This window comes from Eulemur rufifrons, chromosome 7, assembly GCF_041146395.1.
Source record: "Eulemur rufifrons isolate Redbay chromosome 7, OSU_ERuf_1, whole genome shotgun sequence".
Taxonomy (NCBI): Eukaryota; Metazoa; Chordata; class Mammalia; order Primates; family Lemuridae; genus Eulemur; species Eulemur rufifrons.
In genome coordinates, this window is record NC_090989.1 from 123323591 (window position 1) to 123341901 (window position 18311).

The 18311-nt window shown below is 38.6% G+C and overlaps 1 protein-coding gene and 1 long non-coding RNA gene across 2 annotated transcripts in view; both read left to right on the forward strand.

Moving 5' to 3' along the window:
• Nucleotides 1–4835: 4835 nt before the first annotated feature.
• Nucleotides 4836–9139, forward strand: LOC138386683 (uncharacterized). The gene is made up of 3 exons (XR_011233892.1): nt 4836–4976; nt 5452–5518; nt 8846–9139. It is a non-coding gene; the product is annotated as an uncharacterized lncRNA (long non-coding RNA).
• A 7764-nt stretch (nt 9140–16903) lies between these two features.
• CPNE4 (copine 4) overlaps nt 16904–18311 on the forward strand; it is a 434637-nt gene continuing 433229 nt past the window's right edge. Inside the window, exon 1 of the mRNA XM_069473241.1 lies at nt 16904–16987. The gene's annotated coding sequence lies outside the window, so the exon portion shown is untranslated. The remainder of the gene's footprint in view (nt 16988–18311) is intronic.

Below are 18311 nucleotides of genomic sequence, written 5' to 3' on the forward strand. Positions count from 1 at the left end.
ATAATGGTGTCACACCTCATCCTGATTTGTACCCGAGGGGTCAAACTTGGAACCATCTCATGATCAGATTATAAATCCTACTTTTTAAAAAAGTTGCTCTGATTACGCATTGGCTTTGCTGATCCTTATCTAATAACCACAGTGTCTCATACATTCACTTATTCCTTTCTCTCCCTCCTTTGCTCCTCCCTTCCGCCCTCCCCGCAAAAGAGTTCCAATTCAGTTCTCATATTCTGTTCAAGCTTCTACCCACTGAGTTGGGTCGGAGTAACTCGGTGCTCTTGGTGCTTTTCTTTACTCTGATTTCAGTGGTTACATTGTCCCTATTTCCTTCACTGATAGGAGGTGATTCTGAAGTTGACATGTCATTTGACAGCTTGTGATTGGTAATATTTTTTTTTTTCATTTCCAGCTCTGGAGCCACCTATGAAATATTCATTGACCCTGGAGGAGAATGTTTTTCTTTATTAACAGCTAAATGTGTCCAACAATATAAGACATGAGTGTTGCCAAACATATCCAGAGAAGGGGAGTTAAAATCAATCAGGGGAAATTGGGGTCTCAGAACAGGAGTGAGAAACAACATGAAGCATCTTTTGTAAGACTGAGGCAGGGTGAGAATGGAGTTGTAAAATCTCAAAGGATGTGGAAAGTCAACGTGAATTTGTTCACTACATACTCTTAAGAAATTGGAAGGGCCAATTCTAGGATCACTAAAAAAGCTACGATTTTATATTTCATGCAGCAGGCAGTAAACATATGAGATTTGTAACAAGAAGTAGTGGAGCTGAAATACTGTTTCTGCACAAGGAAACAGATGTATTCATGAGTGAAATCTCCATTCAAAGTTTTTAGGCGAAATGAGGGATGTTTGAGCTGAACCACTAACTTCATACATCTGACATCATTGGAGCATACCATGACCTTTAAAACCTATTTCTTGGGGTTCACTCTGAGAAATTGAAATCTAGATTGATAAATTGTGTTTCTGAACTTATAGTTTATTGTTGTTGTTGTTAATGACCTTACTATTGTAAAAATGCTGCATAGGTTCATTCTAAAAAAATGAGATTCAAAAAAATTGGGAGTTTTTTCAATAAAGGCTGTCAGATACTATAATCCTTTAACTCTTTCATGGTGAAAGTAACTTTTTGTTTTCTCTATAATTGCAAAACACCTTGGTTTTCAAGATAGTCTTGGGTCAAAGTTTCTTGACCTCATACCTTTGTAGACATTAGTCATTGACTTCTGTCATTAAATTTTCCTATGGAGATTCAGAAGTCAGCTTCTCTTTTTTGTCCCCATAACTTGTTTTTTGTTTTCCCTACTAAATATCTGGAGAATTTTCCTTTAGCCTCAGAGTTCAATAACTTATGATTTCAATAATTCTTTTACAATTATTAATTTTTCCTAGAGCAGTCTGTATCCTATCAGTATGTAGATGTGTGTTTTTTTTCTTATTTCATGGAAAATCTCTTCTATAACTTTTAATACATTTTCTGTCCTGTTTATTGAATTTTCTATTTCTGGAACAATAATATGCCTTATGTTGGGCCGTTGTTTTTTTGTTTTCTGTTCTTCGAAGCTATTATATTTTTTCTTATTGTTTTAGGCTCCTCATCTTTTTTCCCTCTGTGTTCACTATGATTAAGCCTTCCACATATATTTGTAATTGTTTTCAGCTGTGTCTATTATATTTCTTGCTCCATGATGGGTTGTTTGGGTCTTTGGCTTGTTTCCTTATCTTTGCAATCTCAATTTCCATTTCATCCTGTTTTTTTTTTTTTTAAATTATCTTTTGTTTGTGGTCTTATTTTACTGATTTCATTTTTTACAGAAGCCTGAAGAAAGATTACAGCATGTAGTACTGTCAGAGAATTTTCTTCCAGGTTAGGTTTTTGAATAGTCTTTAACATTTCTTTCCATGTTTTCTCATCATCTCATATGGCTGTGGTATGTTCTCTCAATGCCACACCATTTCTCTTCATCTTCCAAGTTTGATGAGGAAAACTCAACCCAGAGTTTCCATTTGTCTAGGAATGTGGACAGACTCTCCCCAACTCTTTTCTTTCTCTTCCAGTGACTTTGTCTACTTCCTCTGAACTACTTTGATGTGTGTACATTGTGACTTCTACCCATTAAAAACAGCCTGGAGCACTGGGAGCGATTTGGGGGAGTTCTGCTTGCATTGTATGAGCCTTCGGAGGACCTGGGGCTTCTCTTTCTTCTGAGGCTTTGTCAAATGTCTTGTATCAGGACTTGTGGCTCTTGGTTGGAGCTGTTTTCTATTTTTGAGGAGGGGGAGAGGGCAGGGATATCATTTTTCTTTGGCTATGTCCTCCAAGTCAGTGTGGAACATAGAGAAATCATCCTGGTTGTTTCATATCTCCATTTCCACTCACCTAATTTCCCCATAGCTATTTTTATTCCTGCTAGTAGAAGAAGAAAAATAAAACAGTCTCAGTTCACAATTCACAATTGTGGGGGGGGGGGAGTGAGTCTTCCTCTGTGGTTCTCAGTGGACTCCCCTCCCCCACACCTTAAGAGCACAGTTCCTGTCTTGCTCTGTTAAGTCCCTGATATTGTTGGGGATGGTTAGACCTGGGTGGTTCTGACCATTTTGTCTTCCTTCTTCTTTCTCTCAGCCTGGAGATGCCCAAGTGGAGTGTGTAGGGTGCTAGGAATTCCTCTTATTCCTTGGAATTCCTGTGGTGATAGGCACAGGGGTTGAGAGAGTTTCTACAATTTCCCCCAAACTACTGACTGTGCCCACCTGGGGCTGTCAGTGATGATGCTCAGGCTGGTTGATCCATTTTCTTTACCCAGCACTGATTCTGCTAAGCTGTACCAGAATCCTCTCCACTCCCCTGGCTCAGCTGCCATATTCGTTAAGTTTATATCCTAATGTGGGTTGTGGTGGTTCTTTCCACTTTTTAGATAAGGTGTTGTTATTGTTGTTGTTATTATTACTATTATTATTGTTGCTGCTTTCTTTACCTGCCAGAGCACTTCTCTTATTATAAATTATTGTTGTTATTAATTTTAGACATGCTTCTAGCAGGGTGTTTGTAGCAAAAATGACAGTTTACTGATATGATGCATAAATTCTGGGTTGAGAAAATGTAGGGGGATTAACCCTAGTGTTCTTGATATAGTCCCCTGTGGGTTTGCTCAGATGCTAGGAAATGCTCTGACTGAAAGTTCTGCAGAGAAAGCTTTTTCTGCCTTTGGGGAATATCCTCATGAAACAGTAAAAATGGTTTAAAATCAAACGGTGTAGTGGAAAAAGCATGAGCTTTTTTTTTTTCCCCTCTCAAATAGGCCTAGGTTAAATCCAGCCTCTACTCCCACACGGCCAAGTTCTTTAACCTTTTTAAGCTTCAGATTTCTTATCTGTAAATGGGAATAATACCCCTTATTACATAGACTTATGGGGAGGATTAATGAGATGGCACACTCAAAGCCTGCAGTCTACCGCCTGACACCAATGGGTGCTGGGAAATGTTAATTCCTGTCTTTCCCCCTCCCCATCAACCCCCACCCCCCCACTTTGTGATCTGCAGATATGGCCATCTAATCTGAGCTAAGAGGGTAGAGACCACTTTGCCCAATGAAGAAATGGGTCTGGGAGCCTGATACACACCTTACTTTTCACAGATGCTTTTCTCACCTTAGAACATGATCTCCTTTAACATAAGGAGAATGAGGTGAGATCAAGTGTTTGGCAGGTGGTAAAGTATTTGCTTTGTGATCTCTCCCTAGATAATGGGTTATGCTTTTCTTTAAAATCGAATTTGTGTGAAATCCGGGAAGTCATCAGAAGTGATTATATGGTAAACTAATTGTTCTCCCAGGGAGGGTCTTGACAAGGCCCAGCAAGGATAAATACTTGCTGATAAAATGTAGGTGCATAAGGCTGAGATATTTGAATTTAGATAATTTGCAGTAGGCAAAATCCCCTTTGCTTGTCCCCAGCCATGGTGAAGAAAAGGCCATGTCAGGCAGAAAGCTCGCACACTGTTGAAGAGGGCGAGGGTGTGACAGGATCAGAACCTCACACTCTACTTGTTTGCCCACTTGAGAAGTGGGCCTAAGAGAGATCTGCTGAGTGAGAGAGAGAGGGATAGAGATCAAAGAGGAATGCATGAGCTGGCACGGCATGCAGCTTGTGGCCGTGGGGCCAATTCAAGATGAGTTATGGCATAAACATCACTGACGTTCTCTTTGGGGGATGATGAAACTGGACCAGATGTGATGAAAATGCTCTTGCCCTGTGTAGCCACTGTTGGCTTTCCTGCAGGAGCAATCTGGAAATCTTGGGAAGAACACACCATTCCTAGGTAACAACAAGACACAAAACTGAAACTGTCATTAATAGAATGTGTAAGTTATGGGAGGTGGGCTCTATCTAATTACATTTCTGATCAACCAATGGATCAATAGATAACCCCATTTGCTTCCAAAACTTGATTCTATACAAATAATATGCTTCCTTACTTCCATAACTACATTACTCTGAACATAATAACATTTTCATTGATGATTTAATTCTCAATTCACTCTGAATGAACATTCTCAGCATTGAGATTGTTAAAGGTGCCAAGCTTTCTATTGGGTTCAGAACACACCTTAGAAATATTTTGTCTTCCTGATGTTATAGGCTCAATTGTGTCCTCCCAAAATTCTCATATTGAAGTCCTAATCCCCAATACCTCAGAATGTGACTGTATTTAGAGATAGGGTCTTTAAAGAGGTATTTGAATTAAAATGAAGTCATTAGGCTCTAATCCAATATGATTGCTATCTTATAAAAGGAGGAACATTGGACACAGATATGAACATATAGAATGAAGATGATGTGAAGACAGTCATCTACAAGCCAGGGAGAGGGGCCTGGAACAGATCCTTTCCTCATAGCCCTCAGAAGGAATCCACTCTGCCAGCACCCTGATCCTGGACTTCTAGCCTCCAGAACTGTGAGCCGATAACCTTCTGTTGTTTAAGCCACTCAGCCTGTGGCACTTTGTTATAGCATCCCTAGCAAACTAACACACTTACTTTCCAATTTTCCCTCTAATGCTGACTACTCTGGCCTTGTCTTCTTTTTCTCTTCTTTCACCCTGATATTCATTCTAAAATGTGTATCTTTCTTCCCATTGTTAAGTGTAAATGTTAGTGGGAGTGAAATTGAAAGTTGGGGGGTAATTCTAATACAGGAAGATTCTGGTTGGTTGTGATTGAGGTGAGAGATAATTTTATTTTATTTATAAATATATGCCTTAAATATCAACTTCCTACAAACAATCATTTGATAATATTTATGCTACTGCCATCAGGCAATTAGGGTGCTTTCTAGCGATCTTGTGTTTAGTAATAAGAGCAGAGAACATCAAAACAGTGAATATTTAAAGCATAATATTGGTACTTATAACTAAAATCTATGATCCTCAGACACTAATAGGATGGAAGACTAAATCATGCTGTTGAAGAAGTGGAAGAATAAAATTTCATTATTTAAGTGAGTATAAAATTCGAAGACTTTAAAAGGTGTCTTTTAAAAATTCTCTTTTAGTAAATCTAGCAACAATGTGATGCTTTTTTTCCCCCTAAAAACTGACCCTGAGATGAGGATTTTGGTTAAGTGGTTTATTTGGGAGATGATCCCAGGAAGCAGAGGTGAAGGGACAGGGCAGTAGACAGAGAGGTCAGAAAGCCAATAAAGATTTATTAACACATGGTTATCACTACGGGCAACTGGGGCTAAGTCTCAGTGAGGACCTTGGGAGAGACGATGTAGGACATGCCTTGGAATTGTCCCATGACAGGGCAAGGAAGTTCAGATATTTATCCACCAGTTTTAATCCCTCTTTGGCTGAGAGTCACTCTTGGGGGCAACGACTTGCTTGTATTCTGGCCTGCTCCATCCTAGTGGCCAGAGAATGCCATCAGATAGAAAAGCAGGCAGATATCTCTGAGTGTGACAACTGTCTGCAGGTGGTCTCAGATTTGGGCAGAGGGGTAAGGAGGAAGGATCCCAAAACATTTGCTACAGTTTAGTAAAACCCATAGTATTAATAAAATAATGCCATACACTTGAACTATTTAGGTATTTTAGATCCCCAGTAAATGAGCCCCAAGTCACGTGAATTTTTGCCTCATGAATATCTCTGAAATCACCCAGTTCTTCCATGCTCACAGTTACCGCCTGGGTTTAGGTCACCATCATCTTTCACCTAGATCACCATCTGTGTCTTGGGTCTTGCTCACCTTCAATAAATTCTCCCCCAGCTGCTAGAGGGAACTTTCTAAAATGGAAATAAAATCATGTCAGTCCTCTTTTAAAAGTCTTTAATGACTCCTTGAAGTCTGCTCTTACTGAACTTATCAGACCTTCCAGGACCTGCCTCCCTCCTCTCTCTTCAGCTCCTTCCCCGCTGTGAGTCCCATTGGGCTGAAGTCACAGAATCAGCCAATCTCTCTTTCCATCTCCAGCCCCACCCTGAACCTCTCTCTGCCTCTCTCTTCCACCTCTCTCCCTGACCACTTTTATTTCTGGATTTTTATGCACACAATCCTTCCTCTTCCCTTTCCCTCTCCCTCACTCCCATTTTTCTAGCTGACTCTTACTCTTCATGCCTGAACCTATATATTATCTCTCCAGGAAACTTCCTTTTCCCTAGACCCCATTAACTCACTCAGCCTATGCTGCCATGCATCCTGCAAATTCTCTATCATAATCTCACCATACTTTATTAGAGTTATCTGTTTCATTTCTGCCACTCATTAAAATATCAGTCTATCTTTTATTTGGCCTTATATTTCCAGTGACTAACAGAGTCCCTAACACAGAGCAGGTGCTCAGTGTATACTTGTTGAGTAAATGAATAATGTTCAACACTTACTTTAAATTCTGTGTTTCTATATTTCCCAAAGGAAGTATTCAGGAAGAAGAAATGAATCTCAAATAAATCAATTTACTACTTGTGGAAATTTTAATTAGAGACTGTGAGATAGAGTATCTGTGAAGTACTGGTCCTTGCTTTTTATGGATGAGAAAATACTTAGCAAACAAAGATGGGGCTTGAAGTCCAGTTGATTTGAAGAAGCAAAAATATTATGTGCTGGCTCACTTTCTACAAATGTGTCACCTGAATCAACCTCTTAAATGACCTAACCAACATCTTGCGTTATCCTACTTTTGGTAACTTAGATTGTAAGGCTGGCTGGCTAATACTCATAGTCAAGGGGTTGAATAGTAAAATCTCTGATATAATGAAGTCAGAAAGGATATTTTGTGGTCAGTTTAGAAAGAATCATGTTTCTGCCTAAGGCAGAGAATTGTTTTCAGTTTGGGCCTAATCTGAAATCTATTCTTCCTGCCCTCAAAGAGCAAAATGCTAAATGCTCTTCTACTGATGCAAAATAGGTGAAATACAGAGGCTTCCAGTAAGAGAAATAAAAAAATGAAAAATTAGGCCAAAGAGAGAGAAACCATTCCCAAGGCAATGAGGAACCAGCAGTTGGATTTAGTAGAGCATGTTTAAAGAACTGCTCTCAAAAATAGTTGATAAAGGCTCTGCATTAAAAATTTTAACTTTGAGTGATTATTCATCAAGAGAATAAAATATTTTCTGCCAGTCATGTTAAAGCAGACTTGCTATGAGGACTGATCCATCACAGAATGATGTTAAGAAGAAGCTCATCAGAACCCGTATAATGTGAGAAGATTGCATATCCAGACCAGACCACATCAAAGAAAATTTATATGGTCATGCCTAGCTAAATGACTTTTGCAGTTTCTGGGAAGAAAGCTGTATTAATCCATTTTATGCTGTTATGACAGAATACCACAGACTGGGTAATTTATAAAGAACAGAGACTTATTTGGCTCACAGTTTTGGAGGATGGGAAGTCCAAGATCAAGGGTTTGCATTTGGTGAGGCCTTCTTGCTGTGTCATAACATGGCAGAAGGACAAGCAAGCACATGAAACAGAGAGAGCTGGTATATGTTCATTGTTTATTTTATTACCAAAAATATTCCAACTTTCTTGTATACTGAGTATTAAAAATAATGAAAATTCTTTTTGGGGTAAAGCATACAGGAAGAATAACAATATATTATTTATTCATTCAATAAATATTTATTGAGAGTCTACTATGTACAAGGCTCCATTCTAGCCTTGGATATAGAATGAAAAATGAAATTGATAATAAGTTAAGAGATACAGATAATTAAGCCAGCAAATACAATACAGGGTGGTAAATACTATAGCAGGGTTAAGTATAGGCTACTTGGAGGCACATACCAAGAGCATATTATCTTATTTAGGGGATTCAGGGCTGGCTTTTAGAAGAAACTAAATTTCTCCCAAGAATTAAAAAATCAGCCAAAAAGTGTTTGTGTATGTGTGTGTGTGTGTGTGTGTGTGTGTGTATCTTTGTGTGTGTACATGCACAGGCACATACAGGGAATTCCCAGCAGAGGAAATAGCATGTGGGAAGGCTTGGAAGCAGGAGTTGATGTACCTGAAAGAAATTCAGTCTATCTAAAGCACCGACGTTGGGGAGCTGGAGAGGGTCAGGAAAAGTAGAAAGGAATGGATCATGCAGGGACCCTGCAGGCCAGGTTAAGGAGTTCAGACTATCCTGGGAACAACAGGAAGGCATTGAAGGGTATTAAGCAGAGAAATGACATGATCTGAGCCACCATATTGATTAAGAAAGGCAATTTGAGAGTAATGAACCAGAGGCGAGACTAATTAAAGACCACTAAAGGAAGTTATCAAAAATGCAGAAGTCAAGGGAATAAAGCTATCGGGGACTAACTAAACTGTTCTTTAACAGGTTTTGATGAAGAAAGTCAGAGAATGAGCAAAGGAGATAAAAGGAAAAAGATTTGGAGAGAGACATAGCACAAAGAAAGGATGGAAGAGCAGAATGAGCCCCACAAGGAGGAAGAAAAGGAGTGCCCAGTGGTTATCTCCAGAGCAACCTTGCTTTTAAGGAAGAAACAAAACAAATTAGTTTGTCAAAAGCAAACCAGTTACCATCATGAGCCAATTACAGATTTACACCAAGACTACATTATTGAAGTTAAAAACAGCTTTCTTTACCTAGATCATTCTCTCCATTGGATAGATTGTTCTTTACAAATATACACATATGCACACACATTATACACTATCTAGAAGACAGCTGGCAAAGTGACTTTAGTTTTATCATATTTAAATAGCTATGACATCTGGTTCTGTTAGGTTTTCTTCTTGTTTCCATTCTATGGGAAGAGGTGGTAGCGGAGGAAGAGACCTTAGATTTATTTAGTCCTTGGATTGAATCCTGACTATCCCCACTTACTGTGCAGACTTAGGGAAATTATTTAAGCCAGAAAATACAATATAGGTAAATGCTATAGTAGGATAAGTATAGGTTGCTTAAGGGCACACACCAAGAGAATTTTATCTTGTTTAGGACATTCAGGGAGATCTATATCTCTTTATGCCTCAATTTTGCCCTATCTTAAAAAGAAGTAAGACTATCTTCTGTATCAATTAGCTATTGTTGTATAACAATCAACCTCCAAAACTCAGTGACTTAAAATAAAAAACATTTATTAGCTCTTAATTCTTCCCGGGCTCAGCTGCTTTTGGCATTGCTCACTCATATGGTTATGGCCAACTGAGGGTTGGGTGGGGGCTGGTTTGCTGATCTTGCCTGGGCTTCAGCTACAGTGGCTCATCATTGACCCACTACTCACTCATCTTCCAATAAGATAGCCTGGGCTTGTCCTCATGGTGGCTGGGTGGAAGTATGCCAGCCTTCTTACAAGTCTAGGCTCAAAACTGACAGAACAAACATAATTTCTGCTGCATCCTATTGACCAAAGCAAGTCACAAGGCCAGCCCAGACTCACAAGGGTGGAGAAACAGACTTCCTTACTTGATGAGAAGAGCTGCAAAGGCACATTACAAGGGGCATGGATAGGTGGCATGGGGGGAAGAATAGTAATAATTTGAGGAGAACATACTTGAAGGTACCTAAAACAATGCCTTATTCACAGATGATTAATACCTTTTAATTTCTCCCTTTCTGTAAATATTAACAGCAAGACCAGACACATGGTAGATCATCCACTGCACATTGCACTAGAAAGAGGTTATAGAAACAGAATAGATAAACTTTTTAATACATGCCTCAGCATTACTTATGCCTTTTTCAATAGGCAAGTGTCTTTAAAAAAGAGTTTCAAAAGAGCAAAATTACAGACCTTGCTTTTAGAAAAAGTAGGCAATGTGGTCTCTCTCTTGCTCTTCTTTCTTCCACCCCCCCCCCCTCAAGAATACCCTCAGAATGATAGGACTTCACCTTCTCTTCTCTAGAGGAACAATGCATTATTTTGGTCTGCCTTTGATCACAGGTGATTCAGTTTAAACGCAGCACTGCTGGAAAAACGCAGAAAGCAGAGTTGCGATCAGAAAAATGACTATATAAAATGGCTTCCTCTGACTCTCTGTCTTTGATTCCTCACAGTTTTTGAGTCATTTTTTAATTCCCTAGCCTGTTGAGAACCAGCTGGGCAGAGAAGGGTGTGCTGGGTCCTGTTTCTCTGGCAGGTCTTACCAAAAATCTCTGAGTTTTCCCAGAAGTTAACTGGTGAGTATATTCCTGTGTCATCTGCCAGGGAGACATTTGACTTAACGATGCCAACAAAGAAAGATTTTTACTTAAAAAGTAGACAAATAATGGATTAATTTAAATTATCATCCTGGTAACTTTACAGAATGTGTGAAAAATCTAAAAATTATACATAACTTTGACTGAACTACTCAACTACTCTTTATCCTAAGGAAACAAACAGAAAATGGTGCTTTTTTAAAACAAAATTTTTAATTTGTGGTAACTTTAGATTTATGTAAAAGTTGTAAAGACAGCACAGAGAATTTGCCTGTATTTCTCATCTGTTTTCCCCTAATGTTAACAGATTATATTACCATGGAACATTTGTCACAACTAAGAAACCAACGTTGGTATGTTACTACTAAGCAAGCTCTAGATTCTGTTTGGACTTTACCAACTTTTCCATGAATGTCTTCTTTCTATTGTGGAATCCAATCTGGGGGGTCACATTGCATTTAGTTGTCATGTCTTCTTGGTATTATCTGGTCTCTGACAGTTTCTCCGTCTTTCCTTGTTTTTAATGATATTGACAGTTTTGAGGAGGACTGGTGAGGTATTTTATAGAGTGCCCCTCAATTTGGGTTTAGTTTAATGTTTTTCTCATGATTAGATTAGGGTTATGAATTTTTGAAAAGAATACCACAGAGGTGCTCTTCTTGGTGTTCTTGTCACATCATATCAAGGGTTTATGATATAAAAGCATGCTCATGGAAGTATCATGTGCTACAAAAAAAAACTGGAAACAAATGCTCAAAAACAGCTGATTAGTTTAGCGTATATTTTGTTACATCCATATATTGGGATATTTTCTAGCCAGTATAAATTATAATGTAGATTAATATTTGTAAATGTAAAAAGGCTGATTGCAAAGCAGGCTATATACTAAGATTTCATTTAATAACTTAAAAATATCGTTATGTAAATGTAGTTTAAAAACTCTGTATACTGCCTCACTTCAACATTATGAGGAAGACACTTTCATCCCAGAGCCTGCCCTTGAGTGCCCTGTGGCCTGGCCCACCCCTGTTAGAGTAGTGTACCTTCCTCCCATAAGTGCCAATGTCCTTTGCCATACAGAGGTTGACCCTGTGACCCAGGAAGTTTCTTCCTCCTGGGGCAGACTGCACACATCAGAAAATTAATACCTCCCATCAGAAGGAATGCATGTTTTTCACAACTCCATTAAAAATCAGGCAAAACATGTGAACAGAAGCTTTTTAAAAGAAGATAGACAAACACCCAACAAACAAATGAAGAAATGCTCAACATCACTAATCATCAGGCAAATGCAAATTAAAACCACAGTGAGATACTACCTTACCCCTGTCAGAATGGTCTTTATTAAAAGTCAAAAAACAATCTATGCTGGCATAGATGCAGAAAGAAAGGAATGCTTATACACTTTTGGTGGACTGCAAATTAGTACAGCCTCTATGGAAAACAGTATGGAAATTCCTCAAAGAAATAAATATAGACTTATCATTCGACCCAGCAATCCCACTACTGGATATCTCCCCAAAGGAAAATAAGTAATTTGATCAAAAAGACACCTGCACTTGAATGCTTATTGAAGCACAATTCACAAAGATGTGGAATCAACCTAAGTGCCCATTATCTATGTAACAAAAACATTTGTACCCCCTTAATATTTTAAAATAAAAAAATAGAAGTACATGTTTTTCAAAGGCATATTCTACCCAACAGAGCTAATGATGTCTTCTAAATTTATTGCAAGGAATAAACAAGGTAACATATAACTATATAACATACATGTAAGTATTTTTCCCAAAAGGTAACTGTAGCTGCTGGCCAAACCGGGAGAATCATATGGAGAAGTGATGGGAAGAGTGGGTCATATGGGGAGGGGATTCTGCTGAGGCAAATCCTGTTCTTCCTTTAAATCTTCTCCTTTAAATCACATGTGAACTCACTCCTCCAAAATTACCCTCTGCATGCTGGTTGCCTGGGCTCACAGCCCAGAGGCCCTCCTTTCAACTAATGTCAATGGGAGCTGATCTTGTCTCTAGTCTACAGATGGAAGTAAATTCTCAACCAGAGGGCTCCTGTGAGTTACCCTTCTAGGGTTCATTTTCTGTGCTATGTCTTGCACTGGAAAATAGTCTCCTGAAGAGCAAGAGCAATATTTTGTCAGCCCCAGTACCTTGGGTGGTGTTTGGCACACACTAGATGCTCAAAATACATTTAATTAATGAAATTAACAAGACAAGTCTTCAGTGTATTGAAGCCTCCCCACATCCTTCCTTCCTTCTTCTTTTCCCCTTTAAGGAATTTGGTGTGGTGTAATTGCCTCATCCTTTCTTGTCCAAACTATTAAAACTGATCATTAAGAACTTTTCTCACCTCTGAGCCTCTGTATTTTCTGTTCCCCGTTCCTCGAGTGTTCTTCCCCCTGGTCTTGGTGTGCTGGCTCATTCTCATCTTTTAGTTCTCAGTTCAAATGCTCTCTCCTTACAGAGGCCTTTTGACTATTCTGGCTAAAGCGGCATTTCCCAGCTACTCTCTATCTCATCGCCTTTTTTATTTCCTTCACAGGATTTATTATGATTTAGAGATATTCTTTTTCTTTCCCTCTTTCATTCCCTCCTCTCCATGATTCTCAATCTTTGTCTCTCTTTCTTTGTCTATTTTCTCTGACTCGACTGATAACTTCTGTCTGGTCCATCATTGTATCCCTAACACCAGAGCAGAGCTCAGTAAATATCTATTGAATGAATTCAGTGAAGAGATACCTTACCCATTTCCCTAGCTCTATTCTCCCTATCCAGCTTTTCCCCAGTTTAACACTAACATCTGATAATCACACTGCCTGCTCAAAATTCTTCAGTGTCTTCCCACAACCTCCAGCGATGTTCCCAAATGTTTAGATTTCACAGGAAAAAAATCTCAAAACACATTTTTTGGGTTACCCTTGGCTCATAGTACTTTTATTTTACCAAGTAAGGATGTTTTAAAAAATGATGAAACCTCATGAGAAATTAATAAGAATGCAGTGACTAATATGAACATGAAAATATGAAGAAAGAGATAATCTCAAAAAATTAACTTAGCTATACAAGATACTCCCTGTTTTTCTCATTTCACCATGGATGAAGGAAAATTTTGGATCCTCACTCAGTATTTAGGAATAAGTGACTTATGGACTAAAATGAAATCTCAAGTAAGTTGTACAAGGTACTCCTTGTACTCATGTCCCTCCCTGCTTGATTGCCTCAGTTCTTGTTCCGTTTTCTCTTGTCTATTATGCCCCAGATTTAGTGAATTATTCAATTACTTGAGGTTCCCTGACCATACCATGCCTGCTCTTGACTTGGCCTTTGCCTATGCTGTTTTATTGGCTGGAAAGCCTTTTGCTCTAACATGCTGGTTAATTTCTACAGGCTTTAGCTCCTGCATTACCTGTTCTCCAAGGTCTATCCTGACTCTTCTGGACACATGTAGGTCTTCTTCCACCTCATTTCCACTGGCTTATGGATATATCCCATTTCTGTGATAGCCATATTGGGTTGAAGTTGTTTATTTCTTGTCCCTTAATTAGACATAAATGCACTAACAGAAGAGACTGTGTCTTTTCATTTAGGTACTGCCTTGTAATGTGCTAGATGTTGGACATTGTTCTGGTCTAAATGTGTCCCCCAAAATTCACACTGAAATTTAATCCCCAATGCAATAGTATTAACAGGTGGGGCCTTTAGCAGGTGATTAGGTCATGAGGGCTTCTCCCTTGTTAATGGGATTAAGGCCTTTAAGAAAGAGGCTTCACACAGAGTTCAGCCCTTTTTTCCTTTCCTTCCCTTCCACCGTGTGAGGACACAGTGTTAGTCTCCTCCGGAAGATACAAAAACAAGGTGTCGTCTTGGAAGCAGAGAGACTGGGATCTCACCAGACACTGAACCTGCTGGTGCCTTGATCTTGGACTTCCCAATCTCCCGAACTGTGAGAAATAAATTTCTATTGTTTATAAATTACCCAGATTATGGTATCTTGTAATAACAGAACAAATGAACTGTGATAGATAATAATCAGGAAAGAGTGTGGAGGAGAATTATAGATTGACTAGCTTTCTCTCTGCCAGCTTAGGTGGCTGAGGCAATAGAATAGGGCCTTGGAGTGCCTCCTGCTCCGGGTGAGGTTCAAGGAGAGAAAGAGGAGAAAATGGAATCAAGGATGTCTTCTGACTGGCCCTTTTCCTTTAAGCTTTCTAGAGAAGGACTCTGTTTTGTTATTTTTCTTGCTGGTAGATTGATACTCTTGAGATGGCCAGTTTTAGAAGAAACGGTGTTGTAGGAATCTGCACTTGCACTGAAGGAGCACAATGAGGCCTTGGGACTCGGTTGACTAATGAAAGAGACCAGGTGAAATCTGGATTGAATCTCCAACACTAGTAAGAGGTATAGCAGTGCGCACTGCACCCATTAGGTGTGACTATACTCAACTTCTCCTCCCCCCCCACCTGCCCTACACCCAGTGAATGTTACTTCCATATGTGCGCTAAGTGTTGATCAATTAGCACTGATTTGATGGTGAGCACATGTGGTGCTTGTTTTTCCATTCTTGTGATACTTCACTTAAAAGAATGGGCTCCAGCTCCATCCAGCATAATACAAGAGGTGATAGTTCACCATTGTTTTTTGTGGCTGAGTAGTACTGAGTGTTATACATATGCCAGGTTTTATTAATCCACTCATGCATTGATGGGCACTTGGGTTGTTTCCACATATTTGCAATTGTGAATTGTGCTGTTATAAACATTCAAGTGCAGATGTCTTTACAGGCACACTTGTAGGTCTGACTTGGTCAGTGCAAAGGCAATATATGTAACCTAAATGTTTGTACCCCTGTAATATTCTGAAATAAGAAAGAAGAGCTATACATTTGCCTGAAATGTCTTCTTTTCATATACTTCTCATATACTTTTAATATACTGAGAGCTTCAGAAATAAGTAGTTAGATAGGATTGAATGCTTGTAGGATTGAGGGTGTAGTGGTTTTAAAATATGTCTGCAAATTATTTGATACTTCTCTTACCAAGGGGTGGGTCTATGTCTCTTCCCCTTAAATCTGGGATGATCTTAGAAACTGGTTGGCATCTAAATAATAACTTAACCATTTTTGGGAAAAAGTAATTATAAAATATATTTCTTGCTTTCTTAATAAATAATTCAGAATACACTTGAACTTCTTTGTAACAATTCAGTTCACCATAAACATCACGTACTTTTCCCTCTGTGATACTTCTCTGTGTTTTCCACACTACCAATTCTGCTTTTTTGTAGAATGTGATTTTAAAATCTGCGATGGTGGTGTTTTCCTCTCATATGCTCTTTAAGTTCTATATGTTTCCTTTACATGATTTTCTTATTCTCTTAGACTGACCTCGTGAATTAGAATAAAGTTCTAAACAAACTTTCGAGGAAACTTTTTTCCTATGTGTTTCAAAAGAAGAAAGTTATTTTCTCCTTCTATTCCAGACCATAATAAAGATGTCATCTGATCAATTTGTGTGAAAGTAGAGAATAACTCCCATCCAAACCCCTTGTCTTTGGAAATGAGAAAAGCTCTGAGGGTCTCCAAAGATGCCAGAGGAAAGCTAAATTTTATGATGATTCAGAGTATTCCCAAGCTTATAAAGATGAAGATAAATATAATCAGTCTTTTCAATGATGAAGCTTATAGAAAGGAATGAAGCTTATAGAAAAAAAACTGATACAATGGATGGAATGAGAACCTTGAAATAAGCAGTACAGGTCAGAATCTGATAACACTCACCCTTGGAATTTCATTTTGAAGTTGTGGCAAGGGCCAAGCAGACCTGGATTTGAGACTCATCTCTTCAACTAACTCGCTATGTAGATTTTGACAAGATACTTAATTTCTCTGAGCCCCTGTTATCTGCAAAGAAAGGAAGATATGAATACTTACCTTATTGGATTGCCATGAGAATTGAATACGATAATGTTGTCAAATCACTCAGTTAAGTTTCTGGCACATAGTACAGGACCAAATATTATTTTACTTTTATCTCCATACCCACCAACCTCTTTTCCAGGAAAATGCAAAGCTGTTTTTCAGCCAAACTATAAAATAGAGGATAGTCATTTGGGCATCATTAATGCCCATCTACCTCTCTTTGGGCCATTTGACATTTTGAAATGAATGATTAATAATTATCACTTTGTGGTATATATATTATTTTGTTTCTTTTAGCCAGAATCTTGTCCTCAACTATAACCAAAGCAAAAGGAACTGGAAAAATACTTGTTTATACAAAACCATTAATAGAAAGTTGTTCAGGTAACTTTCTGAGGGTACACCAGTTAGAAATAATATTTGGCTGTTAGCAATGAAAAGCTCAAAATAGTGGCTTGAATCAACTGAAGGTTTTATTTTTCTCATAATAAAACCGACAATAATGTGGTTGCTTTGTGATATCAAAGACCCAGGTTCCTTTTATCTTTCTGCTTAGCCTGCCTTGGCAAATGCTTGCTGCTTCATGGTCACGTGATGGCTGACCCACCTTAACCGTCAGGCAGAAAGAAGGGAAGAGATAAAGGGATAAAGCTACATTCCAGCTGAATCAGTATCTCCTTCCCTTTTAAGACTCTCATAGAAACTTCCCTGTAACTTCCACTGACTCCTCAATGGCTAGACCAGAGCTGTACAACAGAACTTTCTGCAATGATGGAAACATTCCTTATCTGAACTATCCAAGATGCTAGCCACTAGCCACTTATTTATCATGTAAAATGTGGCTAATGGAACTGAGAAAATGAACTTTTAATTTTACTTAATTTTAATAAGTTTAAATTTATCTAGATACATGTATCTATCTTGTGGCTACCATCTTGGACTGTGCAGGGCTAGTTAGTCACATGACTACCTTATCTGCAAGAAAGGCTGTAAAATGTAGGTTTGGAGCTGAGCACATTCCTACCTCCTACAAAATTGTGGTTTTCTTATTAAGGAAAACAAAGAAAAATGAATATATGCTGGGCAAATAGCAGTCACTGCAATAGAGGGATAGCTGCACACTAACATTCCTTAAGCCCAGAGGAATGGAGTTCTAATGGGTTTATCACAGCATGAGAAATGGTTTGTCTGGGAAGATATTAAGTAGCTGAAAAGCAGAATCTTAAAGCTGGAGTTCAATTCAAATACTTTCTTTTTTACAATGAGGAAATTGAGGCTCAGAGGGATGATTAAGAGGCCTTATTAATAGATAAATGGGATTATCTGCTGTGAAATAATATAGAGCTGGTATAGTGGTCTTTATAATATCACTCATGGTAAAATATAAAATCTCAGAAAGAAAATGCCCTGTGCCTATGGTTTTTAAAATATAGGAAAGAAAAGCTAGAGAGATTTTGATGCCACCTATTGGTAGACGAAAGTATAAGGTGTCCTTTCAGAGCCTAGCTTGTTACTTCATGGTAGAGGCACCACAGCTTATGCAGGGTTCCCATATAAAAGAATGACAGTGGAAGATATAATCCCAGCATCAGCTTAGAACGTGTATTTGTTCTCCTTTGACTCTTAGCATCCTACATATGATTGCTTAGAGTGTTCCTCTCTGCTTTCCAGTAATACAACCTACCTCAGGCATATACAGAAACTCCAG